Source organism: Aotus nancymaae, unplaced genomic scaffold (assembly GCF_030222135.1).
Source record: "Aotus nancymaae isolate 86718 unplaced genomic scaffold, 86718_ANA_hifiasm-v0.15.2.pri h1tg000006l, whole genome shotgun sequence".
NCBI lineage: Eukaryota > Metazoa > Chordata > Mammalia > Primates > Aotidae > Aotus > Aotus nancymaae.
The window spans coordinates 56334580-56359660 of record NW_026988417.1 but is presented as its reverse complement, the minus strand read 5'-3'; the positions used below and the strand labels follow the sequence as shown (position 1 = coordinate 56359660).

Sequence of the window (25081 nt, the reverse complement as noted above, 5' to 3'; positions counted from 1 at the left end):
TGTGCTTGAAACTGCTTAATTCTGAAGTGTGACATTAGGAAGCCCATTGCAGCTACATGCTCCAATCACTTTACTACCATTTTTAAGTTGCTCTGTCCAAATCTCCATCTAGCTCTCAACTTGATTAAAATTCCTATCAGTCAAAAGAGTGCTACTTATTGACCCTACCAAATCCATGGAGATGACAGCATTATAATTTCAAAATGGGGAATGGATCATCAAATGACTAAATCATTGGTGGAAACAAAGAATGATTTTTTAAAAATATTTTTGAATGCACAGTATTTAACTACTAACTTGTCTCATGCAGGTAAATAATATCAAAACAAACAACCCCTTACCCCTTACCCCACAAAACACAGGACATCCAATAGACCAGCCTTTGGCAAACTATAGCCCACAAGATTAATTTTCCATATTGCTTGTTTTTGTAAATCTTTCAAGCTAAGTTTTGTTTACATTTTATAAGTGTTGAAGAAAGTCAAAAAGGAATAAATATTTCATGACGTGAAAATTATAGGAATCTCAAATTTCAGCAACTAGTAAAATTTTATTGGAATACGGTCATGTTCATTTGTTTCCTTATTAACTAAAGCTGCTTTTGCACTACAACAGGGCAGCTGAACAGTTAGGAAAGACCACATGCCCCACAGCGCCTAACTTGTTTACTATCTGACCCCTTACCCAAAATGTTTGCTGACCTCTTCAACAGATTAATCGTCTGTAAAATGATGTTTGATTTTCAAGGCTGAAACACTGGCATTCACCTGTGGCTAAGGATTACTAGAGAAATACTGAATCTACATACCTGGTTTGAATATATGTTACAGGTTTTTGAATCACATTGTGAGAAATATTAGTCTTATTAGTGCTTTCCATATTTAGAGATAAAAATGTAGAAAAATCCATGTCCTTATCTTTACTTATTTTCAACAAAAATACCACTAGATCATATGTTTCCTAAAACATTTCAATTTAGATGATAATAAACTTAGCAAAATTTAAACCATAATAGTCTTTCAATAAATCACTCTTACAATACATGAAAAACTCTGTATTTGAGCAGGCTTTTCTGTTTCTACAGCAGAAGCATTTCTGGTCATGCTTGTACATGTACTTAATTGTGTGAAACATAATTGTTTTCCATTATATACTAAATATTTCATTTTTATTTAAAATGACACAGGAACATAATATAATAGTTTAATGATGATTATCTCTGGGCTAAATGTGCTCTTCAAAAATAAATGTTCTCCAAATATACTTTGTCTGTAGTGATCAGTGACTCCAACTCTTTTTTACTGTTACAGTCTTTTGAATAGATTGAGTATTCTACATGCCCTGAATTCATCTAATTTGTTGCTTACATTGTTTTATGTGATAAAAATTAATAAAAATGTAACTCTAAACAACTGTCTTAACCTCGTTGTTCAAAATGAAATATTATCAGCAAAAATTCCAGGACTATAATTCTATCCAGTGCATTTTCAAAAAATCTTTAAAAAAAAAAATCTTCCTTCCACATGAATTGTCACAGGGTCCCTAAAGTCAGATTCTATAATAATTTTTAAAATGAAAAAAGATAAACTCAAAACTGCAAAAGGTGCTGTAAAAATAATCATTTAAAGTCTAATGCAAACAGAGCATCCTCATGAGAATTCTAACAGACCTTTCAGTGTACTGCACAAGCACGTGACATACCATTAAGCAAATATAATTAAGGACAAGGGAGCGGGACTTTTTTTTTTTTTTGGAACTTTAGCTGCACATATGGAGCATTTTTGTTTCACTTCTGGTTTACTTTCTTTTAATCAAAGACCCCCACTGTAATGCCTTCACACAGGACTCAGTGTTGTGGTTACCATGGAAACCATAATTCTGAATGTCCTAACTTGTGTGATTAAAATTTAACACAAAGTAACATTGATAGTTTTCCCCATTTCCACTACCACCAATATCCAATTCTAATTAGCAGCACAATAACTGGTTTGGAAGGAATAAAGAGCTGTGACTACTATAGTCTCACATTGCCAGTTATTCACAGGGAATCCCAGGAACAATATATAGTGATGGTTCTCTTTTACAAAATGCCTGGTTTAACAGAAGAATTATTTCTAGTTCACTTTCTCATCACCTCTAGAAAATAAAAAGTATATCATTTTTCGTCTTTTTATATACCGTAAGAGGAGTTTGTTTGTTCGTTTTTCATTTTTTTCCTATATTTATTTCACTTGCCTGGTCTACTGGAGCAAAAGCTTTTTAACATGGGTCTGATATAGTAAAGTAAAAAATGAAACTATGTGACATTTTAATTCCTCAAATCCACTTGTAATATTTATATTTATTTCTATAATTACTACACTGGTTCCATCAATATAAAATTAACCCTTCTAGATATATTAACCATGCAAATAACATAGGCAAAATCTTTTTATTTAACTGAAGTTTAAAAACTCAACTGAATCTTTCCCTTTTTCCCCTTTTTTTTATGAGCACTCCAGTAGAAGCTAATAAACTCTCAGTACTCCATTAAAGAAATATATGCTCTCTTGCTGATTATTTTGATTTGCTGACATTTATATTGTCTCAGGGGTATACCTGCACTGATCGTATGCCTTGGTACTCATCACCTCTACTTATAACTGAGTACATATTTATTGCATTAGTCAACACAACATTTTAAATTTTGAAATTATACTCTGTCATTCCAACTTGAGCTTCTTGTCTACCTTAGCATCTGTAAGAGCAAACACAAATGACATTCCTTCTCATTCCTAAAATTGCAAAGGAAGCAGGTTAAGTTCATAGAGTAAGAGGGAGGATTTTAAGTATTAAACATTTAGAGTTCAGTGGATATATATCTTAGTCATGAAGTCCAACATTCAATTTTTAGCGTAGAAATTGAGGCTCATGAAGCTTAAGGGGTATCTTTGTAGTAGAAACAGTCCTAGTAGTTCTAGATGTTCATTTAACATTTTTAAATTATTCACCACAGAAGAGTGGCATTTTTTTTTTTTTACTATTTGTTGCTATCTTCTAATTTATTTACAAACCTAATTACCTTGAATATGCACACATGGCATTTGTAAAACATCTTGAAAATTAATGAAATTAACCTAAAACAATGAAATTGGGATTGTTTTAACAATTTTATTAAATATTATTGTCTGATATAAATTTTGTCATTTCAAATTGTATTTCATATCGAAAATACTCTCTTTTTAAGATTATATCTTAATGCAAACTTTCAAAGTTATGGCTAAATTAGTAAGGACTGTGCTTTACTAATTAATATTAATTCCTACTGTGAAAAATATTTTAAAATAGTCTCTATTCTTGAGCATTTTACATACTTCATTTTAAAATTATACACCCTTAACTAAAGATGAGTGTTCACTGATGTAAGAAATTTTTACCTCAAATATCATTTTGACATTAGAATAAATAATTTTAGTAATGTCTGACTCCATGAACAATTTCCATTTCTGTATACTTTCTACTCACAAGTAAAGGATTGTCCTGTCATATAAATGGTCCATTCAGGACTTTTATTTCTAATTAGAATATGTGAATACATTCAAGTAACCCAAGAGTAAGTTATTCTTTCTTTGCAGTTAGAAAGAATGATGGAAGAAAAAGCACATATATGTGTTTTGGTGGGGGTTGGGGAAGTTAAGGAGATACAGTTTTGGAAGTAGAAAAAGTACACGTAAAAGACAAGAAGAGAGGAAAGAGAAGGATAAAAGTTAAGATTCTTTTATTTACATGTTCTTTACATCAGATTAGATATTAGATATTAAAAGATCCTTTGAATATATCAGTTCCTATTTCAAGAGTATGGCAAGGAAGTCAAATACGTTAATAGAGAGATGGAGAGAGAGAGAGAGAGAAATAAAAATAGAGAGAGATTAGATACCAGAGATTCCAGAAGTGAAGAGGGAGGATAAAAGAAAAGAAGAATCCTAAAAGATGGAATGGTCAGCAAAACCTAGGGAAGCCAGGAGAAGCAAAAAGGAAATAGTTATTTTACCAAGTAATGAATCAAGTTAAGTTTGCTAGATAGGACCAACATGAATTAAACTTGCTAACCAAGTCTGGCTAAAGATTTTAAATTCAAAATTCTTGCCAGGTTTTAAATATTAATAGACATAAGAGAAAAAGATAACTGATCTCAGTGAAAAAATAATAAATCTTCAGGTTGGAATGTGGTGCCATTTATTGTCAATACATTTACAAAGGCTCATCATTCTCACTTCATGATATTTAATGAAGGGTCTGCCGAAATTCATTTTTTTTTCAATCCATCAAAATTCAAAGTAAAAATCATCATTTTTTTTTGTTTTAAAGTTCCAAAGCCTGCTTTCTAGTAAGTTACTCTTTAATCATATTTCCTTCAACTATTTCTTATTCTTAATTCTTGAACATATCACAAAGGACATTAACACTTTCAGGATAGCAGTTTCAGTGAGACATTGTTCAATGATTTTGTTCACAAGGTAAAGTAAAACACATCAAAACCAATATCACTTTATTACTTCATCATTCAGAGTCTAGCCTAGTGAGTGTGATAAAGACTTTTGCAATAATGTGAAGAACGGCTCCCTCCAGAAATTTCAACAGAGCATCTGTTTACAAAGTCTAGATTTACTTGCCTGTTCAAATTACAACATGGATCACTCTCCAATGACCACTTTATTATTTGCCCATTATATTTTCAACAGCTATACATTCCAGTGATCTTGGTAGTAAAAGATAGAGAAATAGAGTCTTTCATTTAAAGTTTAAAATCTGTCTTTGGAGAAATGATTCTTAGTGATAAGAGATTCAACATACCCCTTGGAGCCTGAAAAGACCAGTCGATACTGACAATTGTTTTTTATAGGAAATTAGCTAATACTACAGGTTATCAAATATTCCTGGTTTAGCTAGTCATATGAAGCAATTAGAAAATTTAAGCACAGAACTGTTCTTACCCAGAATCTTAGGAATACTGGTGTGCTGGCTATGTGGTGCAAAATAGTTGAAAATTGAGGAAATAACAGAGAAAGCCAGGAATTGAGAGCTAGAAAGATGCTTTCAACTCACAACTCTCTAGGTAATAAGGTGAGCTCTGAAGGAGTTTGAAAAAGCAGGACCGCAGAAGGTCATATGCTTTCATAGCCCCCCTCCCCCACCACATCCCCACATTTGCCTCATTTCTTTCTGACTATTTGTGTTTAAGGCTGGATAGAACACAAACAGAGCATGACCCAGCTTCAGTCACATCTGTCCTGTTCCTTAATTTCTTTTTCTGTAAATGGATTACTTCCCAGGATGATTGTGAAATTCATTTGAAATTTTAAAATTAAGTTTGTGAGAACAAGTGAAAAGGTGTTAACAGGAAAAAGACAGTGGTAATGTTAATGTGCAAGAAAGAAACTTTGTGGTTTAAAAGGTGCAACTTTATATAATTTGGCAACAATTGTAAATAATGTCATGATATTTGATGATATTTGCTAAAAAATTGAAGTCCTAGAAACTGCATTATTGTTATTGTTGTTTTGTATAATTTTATAGTATAAATACATACTTATCATATTAGAAAACTAGTAAAATATAAAATTTTATTTTCCTGAATCAAAGTCTTATTCAGTGGGAATAATGATAGTAACATATTCCTTACTAGCTTAATAGATTATTTAGTAAATTACATGGAAATACACTTCATAGTGCCTGGAACATATTGGACACTCAGTGAATTTGACTTGAATATTCATTTACATATTAGAAGTATCAAAAAGGCCAGTCAAAGCACTATACAAATACTTGTTATTAGTGTTGAATTATAAATAAATATATTTGCTGGAAAAGAGGTAGATTTATATTAAATTTATAGTTACTACTTTATACATTAATAATAATGACAAATTAAGATTTCCCTCCTGGATGATCTAAACTTAGATGCAACAGAAAATGTAGTGATAGGGAAAGCCAAAATTGTGTTGGTTACTCATTATTTTTACCTACACTGTACAATACTTTGTTAGAGATCAAAGCCCTTAAATTGAAATGATGCCCAAGAATCAAGTTGGCAATCGTTCAGCCAATGTAAACCAAGTAAGAATCTCTCCTTAGAAATTAACATCACAAATGAGATTATGTAATTTGATATGTATACTCTTTTAAAAGTTTTTTTTTTAATACTCAATTTGGGCTGATCTATGGCATTATCAAAAAAAGTAAATAATGTTTTTTAAATGAAAAACGTTATTATCATGAATGACAGAAATGGGCCATTATAACTTAGTTTGCATTCTAAATATATTGAACATAAATATGCAGAATGAGAAATATCTAATGGCTTTTCATTAATTTTAAACTTTGTTAAAAGTTCACTTTCTGCTACAGCTAAAGCTAAAAGAATGTAGTTGCTAGATGATGTGTATGTACAAGAAATCTGTCAAGCATTTGGGTGAAAAGCACACTGTAGGTAGCACTTTACAAATAAATCCTTTCCCTCCTTAGCTAAAACAGGCTGTAGTAAATACAACTTGAATACCCAACTTATGGTCTCATAACAACAAAACACCCTGGTTAGTTTGGCGGAGACTCCATTCATTCATTATTTCTTGTTCGTCAATTAGCTGTAGCACAATGTGCTCTCAACAGGTGGGATAATAACTCTATGTGTTACTCTTGCTACATTAACAGCTCAGCTATACCCTTCCATATCAAAGTTTTCCAAATAGTTTTATACTAAATGTGTTCCCTGGTATTTTATTGAAGTCCCTGCCAGTTAAAACATTTTAAGATATCTTATCATTTTCTGGTCTCTTTCAAATGGGTTACAATTAGCTATTTTTTAAATGAAAGCTTTAATTTGTTATAGTATTTTACTGAACAAATTCAGAATAGGTCATTACCTGTTAAAACCTTCATTGTTTTATTGTATTTGTTATGTAAAATTAACATATAATAGTATGTTTAAACTGCAGCTAGAAAATAGGCCAGCTGAGAGAGAAAGCACCTGAAATAATATATCACAGTAAAAGAAAGTTAATAGAAATTATCTGTATAAGCTTTGTCCAGAGCTAACTTTTCAGAAGCCAAATAAGCTATATATACAGCAAAGGTTTTTTATAATACATTTCCTCTGTCCTTATCCTATTATTAATTCTTTTCAAAGGTGATATCATAGGAAATTAAAGCTGCAATATTGATTGATACTGGTGTAATGAGAATAAGCATTCATTTTTCTTGTATATTTATACTATGTCCAGAATAAATACTACACTTACATTTTCAACCCCCTTATCACTAGATTGTCCAGGAACTGACAATCCAAAAATACTATTAATTCAGTGTATTTAATCAGGTATGAAATTGAAATGAAACATAATCTGTTAAAATTTTTATTTGTGGAATAATTAATAACACTGAAGATTTCTTCAGCTGTGGCTGAGAACACTGAAATATAATGAACAAAAGTATCTATAAAATTTAGTTTCTTCATTAAATTTTAAAATGGAAGTCTACAAGATTACACATATATTATCACCAAGTTTTATAAAAATCTAGCCACTCATAATTTTGGCAACAAAGCCAACAAACAACTGCTTGCATCCATTACTCTTACAAAAGTATCTATAAAATTTAGTTTCTTCATTAAATTTTAAAATGGAAGTCTACAAGATTACACATATATTATCACCAAGTTTTATAAAAATCTAGCCACTCATAATTTTGGCAACAAAGCCAACAAACAACTGCTTGTATCCATTACACTTACAAGAGGCAATTTGAGAATATTCTCCCCAGGAATTAAATTTTGTGAATAAACATTTTAGCTAATTGCATTATTGTTCTCAGAACACTGAAGGCAGCAGTAAGCCAAACCAAGCAATCCAATTGCTTTCTTTCTTTCTTTAAAGCAATTAAATTCTCTTCCACAAACACATTTTAGGAATCAAGAAAAAACTACATGTATTGTATATTGGATGGATAGGAAGGATATGTAAACTTTTATATTTAAGTATGAACTTAATAATGTTTTAAAGAAGAAAACGTTTGGTATTCCTGGGCCAAACAAAATTCTAAATGTATATATTTCAATGGTTTGTGTATTGTAAGAATATTGTAACTATGAGAATATTGTAACTATGAGATCCAGTCATCCATTTTGGATTTTTGTCTGATCATTTTATCCCTCGTTTAATGTATCTCTTACACTCTTTAGAGATCTTATTCTTTAATAAAACAATATCACAATAATACCTGTATACTTAGGTCCCTACTAAATGCATAATAATATAAAAAGAGTTCTCCTAATATGTCCTTAAATTTCCTCTTGTTTGCTTATTTATACAATACTCTATCACTCAGGAAAATTATATTCTCTCCAAAACAGATTATTCATTATTCTATAATGAATATGATCTTACCATGATCATATACCATGACCATACTCTTAGAATGTCCATTCTCTGTTCTCCAGTAATAAAATCCTTTTCATATGCTATGACTTCTGCAAAGTTTTCGCAAAGAATTTTATTAAGAATTAATTGCTGGGGCCGGGCGCAGTGGCTCACGCCTGTAATCCCAGCACTTTGGGAGGCTGAGGCGGGTGGATCACGAGGTCAAGAGATCGAGACCATCCTGGTCAACATGGTGAAACCCCGTCTCTACTAAAAATACAAAAAATTAGCTGGGCATGGTGGCGCGTGCCTGTAATCCCAGCTACTCAGGAGGCTGCGGCAGGAGAATTGCCTGAACCCAGGAGGCGGTGGTTGCAGTGAGCCGAGATTGCGCCATTGCACTCCAGCCTGGGTAACAAGAGCGAAACTCGTTCTCAAAAAAAAAAAGAATTAATTACTCTCTATTCCTCATGTTCCTATTAGAGTACTTGTCATATTATTCTACAGCTAGCAGTACATGTTTCTGTATCCCCAGATAGACTTCCAATTTTCTCCAGATGGTATAGCATTATTACTCCAGGACATAGCCGAGGTCTTATGCACACCAGACACTAATACAATATGTAGTAAATAAGTGATTTATTTTCAAGTAAATTAAAATTAACATATTTTATACTTCTCTTCAAGAGTTATGATGACATTCATTAGCATTTGAAAGATAGTACTTAATGTTCTGCATTACACCAATCTAAGAGATATTTTTAATGCCTCCTTTTCTCATTAGTATATAAGCTTTTAAAATAAGTTTATATATTTTTTCTTATAAGTATATAAATTTTTTAAAATGTATATTCACCCTGAAAAACATGAAGAATATATAATAAAGCCTATGATTCATAATTAAGTAAAGGCTCTAAATTATTATTGACATTTTAAATTCTGAAAAAAATTTTAAAATGAAATTCTCAATTAAATCTCATTATACTAAAAAATGAGGATATGAATTTTGCATAATCTAATTTACATCTAAAAGTTTTTTTTAATATTAAGCTTTTTAAAAACATTATCAAAATTAATGGTTTATGATATTTGAGTTTCTGGATTACTTAGTGGATTTCTGTCAAGCATCAAAACTTATTTTTTAAATTGTAAGTAGTTCTTAAAGTCTCTAAAATGTGCATATCTTTGACTTCTGACGGAGTATGCTAAACACAGAGGCCAACAACTTTTTCTTCTCAATGACCCAAGATCATCACAGAATTGCATCACAGAATTGCAGCATCATATTGTTTTAGATCAAGTAGGTCATTTATGGATAATCTAGTGCTGTTCTTGCTAATTGGAGAAATGAGAATACTACAATCCAGGGAGATTATATGATGTGCCTTGGGTCTCAGAGCAAGTTAATGGCAAAACCAGGCTTAGAGTGAAGCGAACCTTACCCAGGGTTCTTCCTAATCAGAACCACATTTGAAAACTGTGTATAACTCAGCAGTTCATAGATGCATAGAGAAACTTTGCCATGACATATAAGGGATATAGCCAACTATATTTCATAATTTTTATGATGATTTTTAGTGTTTATTTGGTTCTTATTCCTAATAGCCAATGTCAGACTCATGTTTCATTTTTAGTATCTCCATCGTTTCATAATTTGGTGTATTTAATCAGAGGTTTTGACTACATGACCAAATTTGTTAGAGTATATTTGTAAATATTTTCTCATGAGACTCTTTTCTATGTAATAAGAAAACCATTTATACATGTAAATTTTGAATGGCACTTGACATGAGCTTTAATTAGAATAAAACAGCTGAATATCACATCCAGTACCAAAAACAGTTAAGCTGTATTTCTATGTTCAATCATTTTGGCATCATCTACTAGAGGAAACAGGACAAACTCATAAAGAAAAATGAAAAATATCACGGAAGGAAGATATCATAAAAGTAGCATTTTTCACTTGGATAATTTTGCTACCTACATTCAAAGAGCAATAAAAGCAGGTCTTGCCATCGTCATCCTAGCATTAAAAAAATTAACAAAATCCAGTGTTTGAAGAAGATAAAAGTTTCTGCATACCAACAATTTATATAATAAAATGGCACCTTAAATAGAAATGAATAGAAGCTGGGACAAAAAGGGTAATAGAAATGAAACTTAGAAATATTTTTTAAAAAATCAATATATAGACTTACTATATGAGCCAGTAATCCTACACTTGGGAATTTAACCTAGAATGATTAAAACTTATGCACATACATGTACACACACACACACACACACACACACACACACATACACACTGCAAATGAATGTTCATAACAACTTGATATGGTTTGGATGTTTATCCCCTCCAAACATCATGTTGAAATGTAATCCCTAATGTTAGAGGAGTAGCCTGGTATGAGGTGATGGGGTCATGAAGGTGAATCCCTCAGGAATGGCTTGGTGCCCTTCTTGAGGTAATGCATGAGTTCTCACTCTGAGTTCACATGAGATTTTTTTTTTTTTAAAGAGTGTGGCAATACCCCCTCTCTGTCTCTTGCTTTCTCCCTGGCCATGAGAATACACTGGCCCTCCTTTGCCTTCTGCCACTGTTGTAAGCTCCCTGAGGCCCCCACGAGGAACAGATGCTGATGCCATGTTTCCTGTACAGTCTGGAGAACCAGAGCCACAATAAACCTTTTTCTGTTTATAAATTGCCTTGTCTCTAGTGTTATTTTATAGCAATACCAATGGATTAACACAATCCTCATTATCACTAAAAATTAAAAATAACTCAAGTTTTTCAATAGGTACATAGATAAATGAACTGTGACACATCCATACAATAAAATACCACTCAGCAATAAAATCAGGAATGAATTATCAAGACACCCAACAACAAGGATGAACCTCAAAGGCATTATGCTGAGAGAGAGAAGTCAATCACAAAAGGCTACACATTGTATGATGTATAGGAATGGAGAACAGACCAGAGGTGGCTGGGAGTTAGGAGCAGAGGCAGAGTTTGACTACATAGAAGCAGCACTAAGGAATTTTTAGGTGATAAAACTGTTTTGTATCCCAATTGTGGTAAAAATTACACAATACAGGTTTTCCATTTCATAGAATTTTATACTGAAAACAAAGCATATAAACAAACAAAAAAAAATACCATAAGCATACATACAGACGGAAAGACAACAGTTATGGTTGCATGGGTATCTATATTTGTTTAAATTCATCAAATATTTACAAGAAGTAATTTTAAATGTATGCTCTCAAAAAAAATTAAATGTATATTTTCAACTGAAAGAGAACAGTGAAAAAATCCCCCTCTTGCAAGAAAAATATCAATAGCTAATAATGCATTGTTTAGCTATGACACAAAAGACCAATCTATAAATATTTATAGTTCAGAACAGACCTCACTCTATTCGATATAGGATCCCTGATTTAGGCAGAAACAAGTGGCATTTTTTGGACCATCATAATATTTTTTCAGTGCTGTGGATTAGACACAGCAGTAGATACTTCAAGAAAAATAAGATCTGGTCAAGACAAGGATCAGAACACAAGATTCTGACTGGGCTACTGCTAGTTCAGGGTTGAGCCATAAAAATAAGAAAAAATAGAAAGTTAACATCACAATGTGTATGCATTCATTTTATAACATACAAATCTAGTGATAAACATTTATTTTAAAATAACTAAATTTTAAAATTAGTTATTTTTAAATTTAACATTCATTTTAACAGATTTAGTGAGAAAAGCTATACACACCAAAAATACTGATCCAAGTAATTAGTTATAACCTCATGTTAAAAATGAATTTTATTTTTGTTTTGGTGGGGAAAAAAAGTATTCTTGTTGTTTTGTATGCATTCCATTTGCTGTTCACAGCTTCACAGCCTGCTCTCTCTGTGGATTAAGTAGTAAACTGACAACTTTTTGCTCAACTGACTGGCAGGTATCATTCGAATGCCAGCCTTATCTTTATGCAGATTTCCAAAGGTCACCATTTATGTATGTAAATTCTGAAGGGCACTAACTATATACAGTTGACAGATTGTGACAGCCACGATATCTCCAAGAGTGGAATAAGCAGGAATGACTGTCTGAATAATTAATGTGCTTTTACTCTGCTCATGGCTGGTTTTTTACATCCTGCACATTCTGACTGTGGTTTTAAAGTCAATTAGAAAACATAATCTCATAGCTAACCAAAATTTCTTTTTTAAATTTCTATTTTAAAAGGGGGTAAGAAAAGAAAGATAATTAATGACCTTCAGTTTAAAGTGTTATATTTGTAGAAATCACTCCTACCTAGAGACTAAAATTAACACCTAGCTCTGGGTATTAGTTCTGTAAAAAAAATAGACATTACTATTTCTGTGATGACATTACATCGTTACTGTATAAAAATTGTATAAAAGCAAATAAGCAAAGAATTCTGCTCTCTACACAGCTCAATAAATGGCACCATCACAAACAGGGTTGCCATTTTCAAACCTGTGACTCATTTCTGACTTCAACTTTTCTCTCACTATTCAAATGCAATCAGTCACTAAGACCTATGAATCTGCCTTCTAAATATTCTTTTTTTTTTATTTTTTGACATGAAGTCTCACTCTGTTGCCCAGGCTAGAGTGCAATGGCATGATCTCGGCTCACTGTAACCTCTGCCTTCTGGGTTCAAGCAATTCTCCTACCTCAGCCTCCCAAGTAATTGGGATTACAGGTACCCACCAACATGCCTGGCTAATTTTTTTTTTTCTATTTTTAGTAGAGACGGGGTTTCACCACCTTGGGCAGGCTGGTCTCCAACTCCTGACCTTGTGATCCACCCACCTCGACCTCCCAAAGTGCTGGGATTACAGGCATGAGCCACTGTACCCAGCCCTAAATATTCTTAAATGTGTTACTACCACTCAATCTCCATTGTTGTTGTGTTAAACTGGATCTTTCTCATACCTCACCTGAGTTATTGCAAATATTTCCTAGGTAATCTACCTGCCTTCAGTCACATACTCATGCATGCTGCTTCCAGAGTTATCTTTCTAATATACAAATCCATGAGCAAAGCCAATGGCACAATATAAAGACACATTAAAAACAGAAATTAAAAAGATGCCATAAAGAGAAAATATTTAGAATATATTAACTAATGGAAGGAGGCATTAAACAAATTTTGTGCAATGTAGTAATATATGTTCTGGAGAAAAATAAGGCAGGAGATGGGGCAGAGGGTACTACCAAACAGTTTTCATTTTAAATAGGAATGTGCAGGGAAGGCTGCCATGAGAAGAAAATACCTGAAGTCTAGGAATCAAGCTATGTGAATAACTGGGGAGACTGATTGGTAGAAAGACCCAGGCTCTTAGGTAGAGTGGCCTAGTGTGTTCCACAAACATCAATGAAGCCAGCGCAGCTGGAGAGCAGAGAAGGTTGAAGATGGAACAGGTCTCCAACTGCTATATGTGACAACAGGCATTTTTACCACAGCAGAAAGAGCTATGCTTTCTCCAGTGACTGTATTCCTTCCCTGCAGTAAATCTCAAATGAAGCTTCTAAAGATTTATCATAAAGTTTAGTAAAACTTTGTAAATTGCTAGACTGACCATGAGTATAAACCCTGGTGAACAAAAACCAGAGGTTTCACATTTATGTTCTAGATGTTAGGTTATTACAGTTCTTACTATTTATGTTTCTGTGTACTGTCATTTACTTATACCTCAAAACAAAATATATTCTTAAGACAAGTTTAATCACTTGGGATTTAAAAGTCAAATCCATATGTCAGTTTTCTTGATTATTTTAAGTTTTTGGTTAGCTCCCTAATAAGTCTGATTAGTGTTTATGTTATGAAACCGAAAAATAACCTGTAATAGAAGGAGGGGAAATATTAGCTGTCATTTTCTTATTGTTATCTTGAGCATGTATTAATAAAATAATCTTCATTTTCCAATGTTGACGTTAGGACTACATAAAAGCAATTTTCTAAATGTGAGGACTAGTTTAGTTAAAAATGATAATAATTCCATAAATGCACTTAACCAAATACATGCAACATGAGTACACTAAAATACCCTTTCAAACAACCACCACCATCAAAATCCCAACGAGTAGCCATTTGGCATCCAATAGGATGGCTATAATCAAAATGACAGACAACAACTTTTAGCAAGGATACAGAAACATCGAAACACTAGCATGGTTCTAGTGGAAATGCAAAATGGTGTGGCCACTTTGGAAAACAATTTGGAAGTTCCTAAAAAGCTAAACATACAGTTAACATATGACCCAGGAAATTCAACCTTAGGTATATATCCAAGAGGAATAAGTACATACACCTACACAAAAACTTGTACAGAAATTTCCAAAGCAACATTATTCATAAGAGCTTAAACATCTAAAAAAGTCCATCAACTGAAAAATGGATAAACAAAATGTGGTATATATCCATATAACAAAATACTATTCAGTCATAAACGAACTGAAGTAATGATTCATGCTACAAGGGTGAAACTTGCAAACATTGTGCTAACTGAAAAAGACAGACATAAAAGCCCAAACATGACTCTATTTATACGGTAGACCCTCAGTGACAATATGTTAGTGTTTGCCAGAGGGAGGGGGAAGAGGGGAACAGAAAGTAACCGCAAAAGGATACAGGGTTTCCTTTTGGGAAAATAAAAATATCCTGAAATTAGACAGCAGTGATAGCTACACAACTTTGTGAATATAGTAAAAAAAAATTGTATACTTTAAAATGATGAATTTACGGCATATGAATTACATATGAATTAAAACACTAGAAAAGAAATCTGTCAAACATTCAACATGGTAACAATCCCTATGATTTCTCCAGAAACTTCATATTTGGGACCTGTGGCAATCATTAAATTAAATATTATTAAGGCTTAATGCTTTCTGATTATTCAAAGGAAACAGCAGTCTCTCAATGGACATCCTTGCTCTTTTATGGACTCTTTCACAAACTAGTGTGTGGGCCTGGAATGTATAACGTCACCTTCCCTGTCACAACAACTCCTCCGTGAATTTCACAGCTTCTTTGAAGGTTTCGGAGCCTTCAGCAGAAGCGAACTGCTCCCACCTTCCTTTCTTTAGCAATCTGTCAGGAAGTCTTTCAAAATGAGCACAATAGTATCTATAGTGCTTCATCTTTCTCACCAGTTTTTAATATGTCCACTACAAACATATCTAAGTTTGTTTGGATTAATTTTTTTAAAAAAGGATGATTGCATGAGCATGTTTTGTCTATTTATTTATTTGACTAACATTAAGTACCAAATAAACCATTACATATTGAACTTAGCAAAAGGATATCTGCCAAATTTAGTTGTTAATGTATAAATAAGCTAATGACACAAATGAAAGACAATCAATCATATCCATTCTGAAAGAAGGAAATAACATTAATTGTTCGCATATGTGAATGAAATGTGAAGAAGAAAATGCTGACAATGAAATTACAAATGAAAGAGATTCAATCATGTCTCTTCTGTAAAACAGGAATAACATTGCTTGCATATAGAAACAAATATGGGGAAGAAAACAATGACAAAGAAATAAAGGCAAAAATATTTAAAAGACGAAACATCACCTGGAAAATGTAGTGCATACAAAGACAAGTACAATATATTTACTGTTTTAAGTCCCTCATTTCATTACTCTTCAAGCTCAGAGGAAACTACAGAATATTTGAAAATAGATGATAGCAATTAAAGCACATATCAATTATGTTAATAATTCAAAATGAAATGAACTTAAATCATTTTAATACGAACAACAGTAAGAATGTTGATATTTCCAATTTTAGGCTGTATATTTATAATAATGTACATGCTAAACTTCACAAAGTAACCTTACAGGAATTACTTTCAGTAACTTCAAGAAAAGAGGAAATTCCAGTTGTACTGTTGATTGATTAATAAATATGCAGGCCTGTTTTGCCTTCTATGATTTTCTGGGGAAGATATAAATATGTATATTGACCTTAAGTTACACCCCTTGAAATGTTTTATACTGGACTTCATGAACATATTTCTGATAAATAACAGCATAATTTTTGAAAGTAATTTGCTTAATATTAAACATCTTGTGGCTACCAAATGAATATATTTTGTTACCTAATATTTATATTCAACATTATGAATATGTAATTGAAAACGGAATGAATTAAACAAAAATGACTTTAACACATTGTGTTAGTGTACATGCAGCACCTGGAAAAAAAAACTCAGTATGATTATTCTATATTAGATAAGAAAGTAATAAAACATATGTGCCTTTCCAAAAAGATGGAGACCTACCAAAACTGTTATTTTTAGCTCATTTATTTTTCATATAGCTGGAGTATATTTCCTTGCAAAAGCAATATTTTGAATTAATCATTTATAATTTGTTCACAAGAAATATAATTTTTGGAAAATGTATAACAAGAAATGGCAATTTATTTTCCAAAATATGTAAAATTCCATTTTAGTAACACACTACAAATATGCTGGCATTTCAATATGATAAAGACTTAAAATAATATATTAACTTGAAGATAAATATATTTAAATAAATTTTGAAATTATATGGATGTCAATAATAATCTAATTACCTTAATTTGCTCTTCAACTGCTAAAAATCCATGTTTTTTTCCTCCGATTTACCAAACTAAACATGTCTGAAAAAAAAGAAAAGAATGTTTAATTTGATGATGAGAAAATTAAATATTTTATTTCATGGTTACAGTTGTAGACTATTTGAATATTTCTTGTTGCTTGCCAAGTCTATGATTTCCACAATGCCTGACCTATCACAGCAGAACTTTAGTATGTAGAGGAAATTTAGGATACAGATGACACATCTTCCTGTACTACATAATTTATTATAATGTTTACTGGGAAAGTTGATGGATTTGGTAGCTATAGATTTTATACTTTTGCTAATGAAAAGAATATAACAGTTTTTAATATAAATTTTGTTATTTCCAAGAAATGTCCTTATTTCTTGTGACAGGCTCTTCTAGCTAAGATACTGGGATGAATCTTAATAACTTTTACTATTAGATAACAGCCATAGAAAACAAATTGAGAAACATCTTGGTGCAGCTAATCATACACATATACATATGCACACCCTTATTTATGTACACAGACACAAATACTGTTACCTATATATTTACAATAATCTAAATAAATTTAAATTTTAAAAACCATAAATAAACCAAAATAGGAGTTTATTTGAATCAAAGATTTATAGAAGTATTTGAGTTTTATTTTCTTTAAATTACCATGATATTTTTTTATTTATTTTATTAAACAAATAATAAGACAGACTTTTAACACCCAGAAAATAGTACTGTCCTTCAAAGTAGTTTTTCTTTGGACATTTAATGTTTCCTAATGGTTTTGCAACTGGCCATATCAATTTTTGAATGTTCTAGTATGTCTATTTAAAGAGCTTTACACGAGAATCAGCTATGTTAGTTAATTATTATTATATTTAGTATTTATGTATGCTATTAGTGGAAGTATACAGTCAGGAGGTTAAGTAAATATATATATGCTAAACAATGACAAAATCCATTATCTATTCTAGAATTTTGCCCCCAAATGGATAAAGAATGAGATACAGGGCAGAAAGTCAATAGCATAAAATTAAAATTGAGCTCTACTTTACCAAATCACTATTGATTAAAATAAGATATACTATGATATAAAATGAAAACAAATTAGTGGAAGCTAATGAAAGCATTGTATTTTGTCTGGGACTTAAAAAGATTAAAGCAATGAAACTGTATTTTTTGGAGTGTGTCCACTTGTATTTGCACAATTAGTGAGGTTTTTCTACAACAAGAACAATTAAAGTTCATACTTGAATGCCACATTTGACTGCTTGGACAGGAAAAACAATTTTTAAATCAACTGCTTAAATTTCACTGGATGATTATTCTAGTATGCTCTGTCAATAATTATTGGCTGTTATTTTTTCCCTGGTTTTTAAAGAACTGGCATAACTCATATCAATTATTCTACGTATCTAAACAATCCTGGGTTGTTCTCTACAGGTTTGCCTATAATAGTATTATCTTTTAGATCTTTTAATTTTTCCCTCCCATCTGGGAAACATATTCTGACATCCAAGCATAACTAAGTCCACAAAGTTATCATGAATACTACGAAACCCCCTCTGCCACAGAGGAAACCAATCTTATCTTCCCTGACACTCCTATACCTCTTTGTAGATTTCTCGATTTTGCTGAAAGCTACATTATAATATGAATTGCTTGGGAACAGAGACTGTGGCTTCCTCAATCTGTATCACCCCTCCCTAAGGAACCAAACAACTAACAGCACCACAAAATGCTGACTGGGTAAACAAAACATTTCCATGTCTTAATTAAAGAAAAAAAACACCAAAACCAAAAAAAAAAAAAAAAAAAAAAACTTGTTTATTGGAAATTCTCTGTATTGGCTGCACATAAATTGAGACACCAAAAACAAAAGTACACTATTATATGTGTCTTTGAATTAGTTTGTATAGCTACCTTTATAGGTTCCTTTTCTTTTTATAGGTAAGGACAGAGAATCTTCCATTTACAGTTTGGCTATTCAACATCTCATTGCCTCTCTCAATTACAGCCACTTATGGCACTTGAGAGTCAGCAGACAGCTCCGACCAAGGACAAGCTTACATAGAGCCACTTAGCCTGCTAATGTGAAGGCAGTCAAGTGTGAGGGAAAACGCCAGAAAGAAAAGGGGAGCAGGAGGGTGAAGAAAATAGAAAAGAAAATTGCAAGAAGGGCAGGAAAAGGTGTTATATCAAATGATACTGTTCTATCAGTAAAAAGTAGTAAGATTGAATTTGTTTTATAATTAATAAATTTGACCTAAAAGGGACCTTTTAAAAGGAGCTACTAGAAATATTTTTTCGAGAAATGTGATTAGGAGCAAAGCACTCAGGGAAGACAAAAAACTGTGGTTTATTTTGGATAAAAAGGAATGCATGCAAATGTATGTTCATAGTTTCATTACTTTATAGTTCCATATGGTTCAAAAGCAACCTAAAAAGCAATGAATGAAAAATCACTGCAATTCACTCTAGGTCTTGAGAATTAAATAGAAATACTTTGAGTTTGAATACTAGATTGCTTTAATTAAAAGTTAAAAGTTAAATTAATATTTGCTTTAAATCAAACCTTGTAAAGCAATCACATATATAAGATCTCCAAAATGGAAAATAAAATAAAAATAAGATTCCATTCATCAATTATAAAAAATAAAACTGGAATACCTGATAAATATGAATATTCATGGTAAATTTTCTAATCCTAAAATAGCAAGGTTAAAAAGTAGAGAAACTTCATTGATTCATCAAATATTTACTTAATGCCAGGCACTGCTCTAGGTGGTATGAATTCAGGAGTGAACTTAACAGATGAAAACAGCACTCAACAGAGCTTACTTCTGCATTAGAGTTGTGGAGCAGTAAGTGAGAGAAAGAGATAGATACACACAACACATACACAGACAAAGAAAATGTGAGTCTGTGTCTATACATATACATATATACATTTTACATATTTATAAAATATATCACTATATTATTATGTGTAATAGATATATGTATAAGTAATTTACATATTTTTCTACTTAATATGTAAAATTCTTACTTTTTGGCAGGTTAAATTCACATTTAACCTTTAAAACAATTCCCTGAGGTTGGAATGGATATTATCACATTGAGTGGCAACGCCAGAATTCAAATGCAAAAAGGCCAAATTCAGAGTCTACATCCTCAAGCCTCTCAAATGACATACTGATTGTCACTGCCAATGTTTCTTACAGGGATGTCTATCATGAAAGACAGAAAGTAAACTTCCCAAAATCAATATTTTAGAAAATAATCATCTAAGAATTTCATGACACTGATTACTGTTAGAAGATACTTTTTACATCTTAGGTATTAAAATAAGATTCCAGGAATCTCAGTAAAAATTAATGTGGAATTAAGATGACAATATGTGATTTTTTCAGTCTAAGTGAAATTAATTCCAGTATTATGTGGCATAACTTACTGAACTATCCAGTCAAGGTTCATGAGTCAATGAAGAAGTGACATGAACAAATATGTTTTTAAAAGACGATTCCATTGTGAGTTAATAGATGGCTTTCAGCCTAAGATGACAGTCATATTTTTTTAAATCGTCAGTGACAATTGAGATTTAAAGAACAATACAACAAGTTAGAGAAATTTTTATGACGCAGTATCTTTTTGTCTATGAGAAGTAATCCTTAAATCATTTTTAGAACAAGACAAACAAATATTAGGTATTAGTGCTATAATTTTATTATCTGTAAAAAGAAGTATATAGCATTCATATCCATCATTTCAAATTGTTTGGAAGGTAAATACTAAAATGTGAGGCAATGATCTGAAAATAGACATAATTACCGCATTTAGGACAGTCCACCTCTATACCTTCAACCAGGCCTTCGAATATTATCTTTTTACTTATGATGCTCAAATCCTTTTTCCACTACGCCTTCAGGTCTCACCCGACTAGTCTATGGGTGGTTTTCAAATATCTTCTACTTCCATTTCTTATTGATAACCATCATCTTGTGGCACCTCTAGATAGTGCTCAGATTGTTTTTTCATCTCTATCTCCAATATCATAATCCACATCGCTATGTGAAATAGACAGAAAATAAATGTTCACCCTATTTTACAGATAAGAAAGCCGTAATTCACAAATCTTACCACAGTTATTACATAATATTTTAAAGGCAAAAGTTCAAGACAATTTGTACTTAGTTCAACCACCTGTTACTAATCATGTTCCTCTGGTCTACACATCTCAACAGTACCTCTCAGAGCACCATTTAATCCCCTCTCAAACCTACCTTGCAAATCGTTCCCGAACTACCAAAGACTTCATTTTTCTCATGTGCGTTTTCTGCTCAATAATCCACAAAAGCACTGTTTTGTTTTTCAAAGAGTATGGTTTTTAAAAATTTCTAAAGGATGAATACAATTTTTGTATTACAAACACCACTTTTTGACACCACTCTACTCCAAATAGAATTTTCACAACAGCCAGCCTGGGCTGCTGACTGGCACCTCAGACAAGATTATTCTGGACAGAGTGGCTTGTCGGTTAATGCGATGCCCTGCACACTTGTTCAAAGTTTTAAAGACTGTGTTGAAGTCTCATCTTCCCAAAAAATTAGGCTCAACTAACTGTTTTTGCACAAACTCACCTCTAAATGTTTGGTACACTTTAAATCGGTAGTACAAAGTTTAGTCTTAAATGCACCCATATTTTCTACATGTTAGCCTATGGGCCCAAGTGAGAGCACTCGATTTCATAAAGGAAAGTATCTGGGGGTGGAACTTTGAGAATGGCTAAGTGAGGGGGCTGGCAAATAGTCTCCACAAAAATCAATGATAAAACTGGACAAAATTGCCAAAAACAACTGCTTCAGGACTATAGAAATTAACCAGTCATACAACGAATTAGGAAATATTTATCAAGAAAAACTACTGAACTTTTGGTAAGAACAATGGGGGTCCTACATCATTTTGTTAGGGAATTTTCCTCTCTTTCTCTCTCCCATCTCCAAATAAACTTAATGTCAGATCATAAAACAAATCTTGGTAAATATAAAAGGATGAAAATCATATAAATTGTGTTTCCTAACCAAAACAGAATTAAATTAGAAATAAAAACAAAAATAAATTTTGGAAATCCCTAAATATTTGGAAGTTTTAGCATTTCCATATATCCCAAGAGTCAAAGAAGAAATCACAAAAGAAATTACAAAATATTTTAACTAAATGGAAGCAAAGGCACACCATAACAAAATTTATGGGATGCAGTAAAAGCAGTGCTCAAAGTCAAATTTATGGTTTTAAATGCCCACGAGAAAAATCGGAGGATATCAAATCAATAATCAAAGCCTCTACTTTAAGCAAAGAGAAAAGAGCAGGCTAAATGTAAAAAGGAGGGAATAAAGGAAATAATAGAGGAATAAAGGAAAGAAGGTATAAACTTTACCAGAAGACCAATGTTAAAATGATCATTATTTAAAATCCCACTAATTAATATTAAAATCCCACTAATTATTTATTTTATGCTATGAAAAAAATCCCTTACCTTCTCTATCTGGTAGTATTTTCATTTTTAAGATGACAAAAAGATGAAATTACTCTTAAGCTTCCTTCTCATTGAAAAACATATAACTGATTTTTTGGTAATCATCAACAGATCTATAAAGGATATAAAAAATGTACAACATACAGGAAACTCACAGATTATTATTATTAGGGGAAAAATGCAGAAAATTATCCTCAAACCTTATTCAATATATTACCCAACAATTTTGCTTATAGAAGGCTGAGCTTCTTACGTTTTGTTTAAATAAATACAAAAATACATTATAATTAATGCAAGGAAGGGAAGAAATATATGGTGCTGACTATCAGTTTGCCTGTCTGCATATATAAAATAGGATAGGATAGGAGGATAGGATAGGACAGGACAGGACAGGATAGGATACCATTCCATTCCATATCATTCCCTACCATACCATACTATGGGATATAATAGGGAAAGCAAAGGCAAAAGAAGAGAAGGGAAGAACCCTCGCTGAGGTATCTTCTATATACCCAGCCATTGTGGTAATAGCTAGGAATAGGGCAGTGTAAACAGATGCAGTTCTTGCTCTCATAGAAGAGATTTTGTTTATTAACATTAAAATCAAGGATTAGGTCTTTTCTTTATTTCCTTCATTGCAGGCAAATATTCTTTCTCAGGTATCAAAAGCTACCCAAAGCTCTGGGAGCTTTCATAGCCACAATCAACTCCTTCAAGTTTAGCCGAGGACTGACTCACAGATGCTTTAACTTACTGCTGGTATCTAAGGAACTATGCAGCCATTGTCCCATGACATTAATAAAGGAGAAAATAAGACCTGTTGTGAATAACCCACCCTCAGGAAGAGTTCCAGCATTCTGTTGTATATAGGAAAATAAGAAGCTTCTTATGAAGAGAGAAAAGTCGGTAAAATATACAGCAGTTGTGACTGATGGAGGCTTGAACAGACATCTAGAAAAGGATTCAGTACAAAATAGAAATTCTATATGGGCAAGATAGACTAATGGCTGGGGCCAGTGGGTTTCCTGCTCTCCTTTAAGCACTTCTGCATTACAAGTAGTCAAAAGGCCATGTCTGTAACCCTAGGAAGACTTGGTGGGCTTCCAGGAAGACATTTGCTCAGCAACGCCTGCTCTTTTCTTTCTCTGCTTGAGAAATAGCTTTCAAATTATCAATATTAAAAAAAATAATAATTTACCCTGTGTTTTTATCCCTCAAAAATGGCTATGACTATAATTACACATGACATACGGTATTTGCATACTAATCATGGTTTTCAACTTCTCTAATAATGGGAATTATCAAGCTTCCTCGTTTATAATAAAATGTGCCTACCCTCTATACTTTTAAATGGTAATTTTCTAGTAGAACATGCTGAAATCTACCCTGCAGTTTATAGCATGAAATAATAATTATTAAACAGTACATACATAATCTATAACAAAACAGTTCAAAACAATTGAAAGTTTGCTTTGTAAGTAATGAAAATATAATAATAATTTATATTTAAGTATTTAAGAAGTTTTAGTAAGAAGGGGATTATAAAGATCAATGTTCATTTGTTCAATTTCAATAGGGATATAGTAAATTTTTAATAATAAATATTGTTCAAAATACAGAGGAGTCAGGTCAAGATTGAAAACATTTGTTCTCAGAATTCCTGTTAGAATGAGAAACTACTAGTCATAAACAGATAATTTTCAACATACACTTGCAACTAAGTGACACTGATTGCTACCACTTCTTCAAATATAAACTTTAAAACTCATATTTTTTTTCTAAGATGAATATACAAAGAAAATATATAGTCACCTTGGTCTTTACAGTAGCTGTATTTTTGAAAGATTGCATATTAATTCACTTTGAATGTATTGGAGACATTCACTGTTTACACAAGCTCTATACTAAAACATTTTGAAATGCATTGCAAAATAACCAGCTTTCAACAGATATATTATTTAAGCATTCTACAATTGCTCCATCTCCTTTTCTTTCAAACTGGCCAAACAAACATATCAAAACCTGACCTGAAACATGCATTCTGGGAAGTGTAAGTCAGAATAAATTAGGGAATACACTTGATGATTCATATGATAATTATCTCAGGGTTATGGATGTAAGAAGTCTTGTCCTGGTTTATGTCCCAAATTTGAGTAAGAAATTTAAAAAATTCATTAAAGCAGAAATGGTCTTCTAAGAAAAGATCCTTTTCTTTACATATTTATTTATCCTGTCTTTATCCAGTTTTCAATTCACAAAAATGTCCTTTCCCCTCATACTAAGTTTAAATAAATAAATTTAGAATTTAATCTTGAACTATTAAATACAGGGAAAAATAGCCTAAGAACCAGTTATTGTGCCAACTCATGCTACCAAATACCTTCTACAGACTCATTATAGAATTTTTAAAAAGAGTTATTGCATTTTTGTAAACATGCAGTTTCTTAATGTCAGTTCCAAAAAAAAAATGATTTCTATCTCACATATCTATAAGGCTAAATTGTCAGGTGATACAAATCCCAAGGA

At 32.0% G+C, this 25081-nt stretch overlaps 1 protein-coding gene across 18 annotated transcripts in view; it reads right to left on the bottom strand.

The window, feature by feature from the left end:
- Positions 1-25081, bottom strand: part of ADGRL3 (adhesion G protein-coupled receptor L3) — an 837546-nt gene that overhangs the window by 646060 nt on the left and 166405 nt on the right. For all 18 annotated transcript variants that reach the window (XM_064367447.1, XM_012453251.3, XM_064367451.1 and 15 more), the window contains one exon: positions 17011-17076. The gene's annotated coding sequence lies outside the window, so the exon portion shown is untranslated. The remainder of the gene's footprint in view (positions 1-17010; positions 17077-25081) is intronic.